The 6,779-nt window shown below is 45.3% G+C and overlaps 1 pseudogene; it reads right to left on the reverse strand.

Moving 5' to 3' along the window:
• Positions 1-1,241: 1,241 nt before the first annotated feature.
• LOC129078493 (tubulin beta-2A chain-like) lies at positions 1,242-4,471 on the reverse strand (annotated as a pseudogene).
• Positions 4,472-6,779: the final 2,308 nt, after the last annotated feature.

Here is a 6,779-nt window from a genome sequence, read left to right on the forward strand (position 1 = left end):
TAAAGCTTTTTCCCCTCTCTCTAGCCCCATTCAGAGGTCTGAAGCTATAATCACAGCAAGCCCCCAGCAGAGTAACAGGTGAAAGCATCAGCCCTTCTCATGGGCTCCAAAATTGAACCCTAAAGCTCCATACCCCATGAAACCTCCTGCCAAACCCCAACCATTAGTCTGTGATGCTGTGCTACTTAATCAATCCAGCAACTCTGTAGCTGAAGCTCTCTCTCAAGCTGATATTAAACCAACTCGTCAATCTGTAATCATAGAGTTCCACATTCCCCTCCACATCTCACGCAGTTGGGGAATAGAGATGTCTGGTGCTAACGTGACCTCTCGGTATGTATTTCCACATGATCTAAAATAGGAATTGTTATGAACTTCTATACTCAGAATCCATATGGTGGTTGAGGCTTCATAGTCATGAGATCTCAACAAGTGAATTTTACTAGCAGAGTTATTAAATATAGTCCTTGTAAGGCTTACGTACTCAAATTCTAGCCATTAGGCAGAAACATAGGCAATGACTCCTTTTATATCACTCGTACTTCTTAGGTAGTGGAAACTGCTGTAAGACCTGAACTCAAAATAAACACAAGCTGCAGATCATGCCAAATATTACAAATAAAATGTTCTATGCCTTTTCCCAGGTGATAAAAATCTATGTTTTAGGAGGAAAGGACAACAGGTCTTCTGAAACATACGCATCATATCTTACCCCACGTGATTACTGAGACACAAACATTCTTTAGGTAGAACCAATTACATGAGTAAAATATGCTTGTGTCCTTGAGGGACTCAAAAATCATCTCCTGGAGGTGAGTGTCCCACAGGGGAGGTGAGGAGAGAGTTGTGTCCTAGCAAGGGAGAGCCCTGAAAGGTAACTGGAAAGCAGGGAACAGCTAGGAGAAGGTAAGGCTGCACACCACTTTCTAAAATGGTCCAGGCCCAGTCAAAAGTGCCAGGGCATTAGCAGACCTCAGAAAAATGTAAAGAGGCTACAGATGTGGGTGCAGAGGCACACCAGGGAAAGAATCTTTTTTTTTTTTTTTTGGACACATGCTTTTTAATTAGTATAGATAACTTAGACAATGCTGTAATTTTTAGAGGAGTTCCTCATTTTTACATCAACCACGTGAACTTTTGACAGAGGCAAAACTGAGCACCACAATATACAAATACAAAGACCATGCGTGACTGCGGACAACAGAAGTTCACTAGGGAGGCACGATGTATTTGAGAAGTTCTTAAGCTTCATCCTCCCCCTCCACCACCTCCTCCCCCTCCTCCTCCTCTCCCTCCTCCTTCTGTTCATAGGCTGTGGCATCCTGGTACTGCTGGTACTGACACCAGGTCATTCATGTTGCTCTCAGCCTCGGTGAACTCCATCCCGTCCATGCCCTCCCCTATGTACCAGTGCAGGAAGGCCTTGCGCTGAAACATGACTGTGAACTGCTCTGAGAGGCACTTAAACGGCTCCTGGGTGGCCATGCTATTGTCGATGAAGGTGGCCAACATCTTCAGGCCTCGAGGTGGGACATCACAGACAGCCGTCTTCACGTTGTTGGGAATCCACTCCACAAAGTAGCTGCTGTTCTTGTTCTGCGTGTTGAGCATCTGCTCATCTACCTCATTCATGGACATGTGGCCCCAGAAGATAGCAGCTACTGTCAGGTAGCGGCCGTGGCGGGGGTCACAGGCAGCCATCATGTTCTTGGTGTCGAATATCTGCTGGGTGAGCTCTGCTACCGTCAGGGCCCGGTAATGCTGGCTGTCCCAGCTGGTCAGGGGGGCAAAGCCTGGCATGAAGAAGTGCAGGCATGGGAAGGGCACCAGGTTCACTGCCAGCTTGCGCAGGTCTGCATTCAGCTGGCCCGGGAAGCGCAGGCAGGTGGTGACCCCGCTCATGGTGGCCGACACAAGGTGGTTGAGGTCTCAGTCCGTGGGTTTGGTCAGTTTCAGGGTGCGAAAGCAAATGTCATACAGGGCCTCGTTGTCAATGGAGTAGGTTTCGTCTATGTGTTTCAGCAGCTGGTGGACGGAGAGGGTGGCATTGTAAGGCTTGACCACCGTGTCAGATACCTTAGGTGAGGGCGTCACGCTGAAGGTGTTCATGACACGGTCCGGGTACTCCTGCCGGATCTTGCTGATAAGCAGCGTACCCATTCCTGACCTAGTGCCACCCCCCAGCAAGTGGGTCAGCTGGAAGCCCTGCAGATAGTCACAGCTCTCTGACTCCTTCCTCACCAAGTCCATGACTGAGTCTGCCAGTTCAGCTCCCTCTGTGTAATAGCCCTTTGCCCAGATGTTCCCAGCCCCACTCTGGCCAAACACAAAGTTGTCTGGCCTAAAAATCTGGCCGAATGGTCCAGACCCGACTGCATCTATTGGGCCCGGCTCCAGATCCACCAAGATAGCCCGAGGTATGTACTTGTTACTAACAGCTTCATTGTAGTACACATTGATTCTCTCCAGCTGTAAGTCACTGTCTCCATAGTAACTGCCAGTGTGGTCGATCCCATGCTCATCACTGATGACTTCCCAAAACTTGGCGCCGATCTGGTTGTCGCACTGGCCAACCTGGATGGATATGCACAATCTCGCGCATGGTGCAGGTTGCAGAGTGGATGGAGAGGCAAATCCGCGAACTGTGGAGCACGGAGAGTTAAGAGAGTCTGATTGTCCTGTAGACATCAGAAATTTTATATAGAAAGGTGATATATATATTTTTTTTATTGATTTTGAAAGTGAGAGAGAGAGAGGGAGGGAGAAAAGGGAGGAAGGTAGGGAGAGAAGCAGGGAAGAGGGGGAAGAGAGATATTTGTTGTTTCACTTATTTATGCATGCATTGGTTGATTCTTGTATGTGCCCTGACTGGGGATTGAACCTGCAACCTTGGCATATAAGGATGGTGCTCTAACCAACTGAGCTGCCCAGCCAGGATGATATATCTTTGTTTTAGAAATTGACCAAGATGGCTTTAATATTAATTACCTCTTCAGTTTGACTTAACTTTAAGCAAGATTCTTTCCAACTCCAGGTTTCTGATGTCCCTTTCTTAGAGCATCTTCTATAGAAAATGTATAATTGTAAATATTTTCCCTGCCCCTCTGAAGTGTACAAATATCTTTTAAAAAGTTCATCAACCCAGAACCATCTTTCTCAAAGACCTGGGAACCATCTCTTGAAATGCAACCAAAAGAGAACTTATCCTTAGAACCCAGTTTCTATGGCAGAGTGGGAGCCTGACCTAATGGGCACCTTGCTCCAAGTTGTAAAACTACCTCCTCTCATAATGATATGAGAAATTTAATATTCCTTTGGACAAAGCTAATTAACAGGCACAGATGACCTATGTGGTGTGACCTGTATCTCACACCACAGCCCTTAAAAATCCTACCAGCCCCTGCTTCAAGTGAGTTGAGCTCAGATGAGTTCTGGCTTCTCTCCCTTACTGCAATAACCTTGAATAAAAACTTCCTTGCCTGTTTAGCTCTGTTTAGTATAATTTTTGCTTTGACAGAATATTTCCTTCTTGGACCCCCACTCCCCTTCAGTTACATCCCCATTCTGTTCCCTCTGAGAGCAAAACTCCCTCCAAGATTTGTCTGTACTTACTGTCCCTCTTTCTCTCACTTCACTCTGACTTTTGTCCCCACCCCCCCACCAGAACTTCCTTTTCAACTCCACCGATGAGATCCTGTTAGGACTTTGTTAAATTAACATTTGTTAGGTGGAGCATAGGGTGCCAGTTGGTGAGTCCTGGGTCAACAACATACCATAAAAGAAAATAGCAGTTTATTACTCCCAGGTCCTAGTGGAGGTATATAGCACACCCCAAGGGACCACACATGGAGGTCACAATAGGGTGCAGACAGAGGGAGGGAGGACCTGAGACTTAGTGCTTTGGTGTTCCTGACCGAAAGCCAAGTTGGTCAGTTCAAACAAAAAAGAACAGGGTTTTGGTGAGCTTCACGGGGGTCTTATCCAAGAGGCACACGAGGGGAAGGCCTTCAAAGTCAGGGGAGACTACTCATCACAAGGGCTCTTGGGGAAGTCATAGCAAGAACTTGCATTTGCTTATAATTCTGTGGGCTGTTATCTAGGGCACATACTTTCATGAACAGGCTAGTGTCACTTTAAGGTCCCTATGGGCCACTTGACCAAGCAATTTGGATGCCAAGGCAGCCACACTATGGAGTAGCTTAGCTATACTCCCAACAACTCCCCTCTTGCTAATTCCAAGGGTCACTTCTTTGTCCTCATCCTATTCACCAATTAGCAGCATGTGACTTAGCTGATCACACTACCTTTCTGGAAATATCTTCTTCAGCTCCCGGTATTTTACACTCTTCCTCTTGCCTCTGGTTGCTCCTTCTCAGGCTCCTACTCACCTCCGTAAACTCTGGAGCATCCCAGGATTCAGTCCTTGCATGTCCTCTTTTCTCCGCCTACACTCACCCTTCGGTGTTCTCATGCAGTCTCACTGCATTAAGTATGACATATTTGCTGACGACCTCCAAGTGCAGATCTTTAGTCTATATCTTGTCTCTGACCTCCAGACACGCATTACAACAGATTATATATGAGTGATTACTAAACATTTCCACTGACAAGTCTAACAGGCATTTCAAACTTACTTTGTCTGACTGAGTTCTTTATGTTACCCCTCCAAAAACTCTGCTCGTCCCACATTCTTTTCCATGATAGTAAAAAGCAACTCTATCCAACCACTTGCTTAGTTTAGGGAGGGAAATAAACCAACCTAGAATCATCCTTGATTCTATTCTTTTTCACATAACTATATCTAATTTGTCGTGACATCCTGTCTATACTTTTAAAATACACCCAGAATCCAGTTAATTCTCACTTCTGCCCCTGCAGCCACCCTGGTCCAAGCAATCACCTCTTGGCTGGATTATTGCGTTGACCTGCTAATGGGTTTCTCTTCTCTTCCTGTGCCACCCCCACAGCCTACTCTCATCACAGCAAAATATATGTCTGTTACACCTCTCCCCCTCTCAAAATTTCCCTGAGGTGTCCCACCTTCCTCAGAGCACAGCCAAATCCCTGCAAGGGTCAAGGAGGCATCACATGACCAGCCCTCACTGGGATCTCCCCTCCACTCCACTCTTCCTCCTCACTCTTCTGCAAACATACCAGACCCTCTCTCCCACCTCAGAACTTTTATACATGCTGTTCTCTCTCCCTGGAAAGTTTTTCCTTCAGATACCTTCACCCACCCTCAGGTCTTTACCTAAATGTCACCTTCACACAAAGGCCTTCCTCAACACTCCCTTCAAAGTTGTACCTCCTCTCCCTTCCCTGATTGATTTTCCTCCAAAGCTCTATTCCTACATATATGGCATGTGTTTCTTTGGAATTCTTTACTATATAACTCCCTTCACTAGAATATAAGCTCTGTGAGGGCAGTTTGTCTCCTGTTGCATTCGGAGCAAGGGGAGAGGTGCTAGCACCCAGCATATGTTCAGCTGTAAATGAAGGGAGGCAACAGGAAAGATAAAAAGAAATAAAGAAATGGGTGAAAAAGATGAAGGGATTAAGAAGTACCAATTGGCAGTTACAAAAAAGTCACAGGGATATAAAGTATAGCATAGGGAGTATAATCAATAACATTGTAATAACTATGTATTGGGTCAGATAGGTACTAGACTTATCTGGGTGATCACTTTTCAAGGTATATAAATGTCTAACCACTAGTATACCTGAGACTAAAATAATATTGTATGTCAACAGTAATTGAAAAATAAAATAGATTAAAATAAAAACAAAAAATAGGAATAGTGGAATGTGGAGATACCAGGAATAGGACTTCCACACAGGTCTTGTCTTGTCAGGTCCAGACAAGGAAAGGGTCCCGAATGAAAGCAGTGACAGAATAGACAGAACTATAGACACAGAACTTGTTCCTCTCTGAGGAGGGGATATGGTAGGAGGGGGTTCCCAAACTTCATTGGTCATGGAACCTTGCTGGGTGGAAGTGTCTTATAGGCCTGCAGTTCCATAGAACATACTGTGGAAAACTTGGGGTTAAATGTTGTCTAAAGCTTCACCTCAGCACTAAAGTTCAATAAGCCTGAGTCAAAAATCATAGATGACCCCTGACTGGTGTGGCTCAATGGATTGAGTGCCAGCCTACAAACCATGGGGTCACCGGTTCAATTCCCAATTAGGGCACATGCCAGGGTTGCCAGCCAGGTCCCCAGAAGGGGGCACGCAAGAGGCAACCACACATTGATGCTTCTGTCCCTCTCTTTCTCTCTCCCTCCCCCTCTCTAAAAATGAGATCTTTTAAAGAAAAAGTGTAATTCTTTAAAAAAATCATAGATGATTCAGTGCATTTATTCCATGTGCCCTCTTGGTTAAATAATAGTGGCAAATATGAAAACTCATAAAAGCAATATGGGCATCTGACCCCAAAGACAAAGACTAAAACTAACAGTCTCTAGTCATAGACAACCAGACCAACATAGGCTGTTGTGAAAAAGACATCAAATTGTCATGTGACAGGAAATCTGGGAGCAGGCAGTCCACTTTTGATGATAGCTTGCCAATATCAGGGCTTCAACTAATTTCTGATTTTTGGTATGTTAAAACACACACACACACACACACACACACACACACATACACACCACCTCACAGATGTATATTGGCTGCTACTGCTCCAAGCATTGTGTCATCACAATAGTGTTTCATATTGGAAGGAAGAGGTAGGCAGGGAAGCTTTCTTCTCATAAGACTCTGTCTTTTTATTTGGGATT

The sequence above is a fragment of the Pteronotus mesoamericanus genome, unplaced genomic scaffold (assembly GCF_021234165.1).
Source record: "Pteronotus mesoamericanus isolate MK-2021 breed Mesoamerican mustached bat unplaced genomic scaffold, CSHL_Meso_final contig_73, whole genome shotgun sequence".
Lineage (NCBI taxonomy): Eukaryota > Metazoa > Chordata > Mammalia > Chiroptera > Mormoopidae > Pteronotus > Pteronotus mesoamericanus.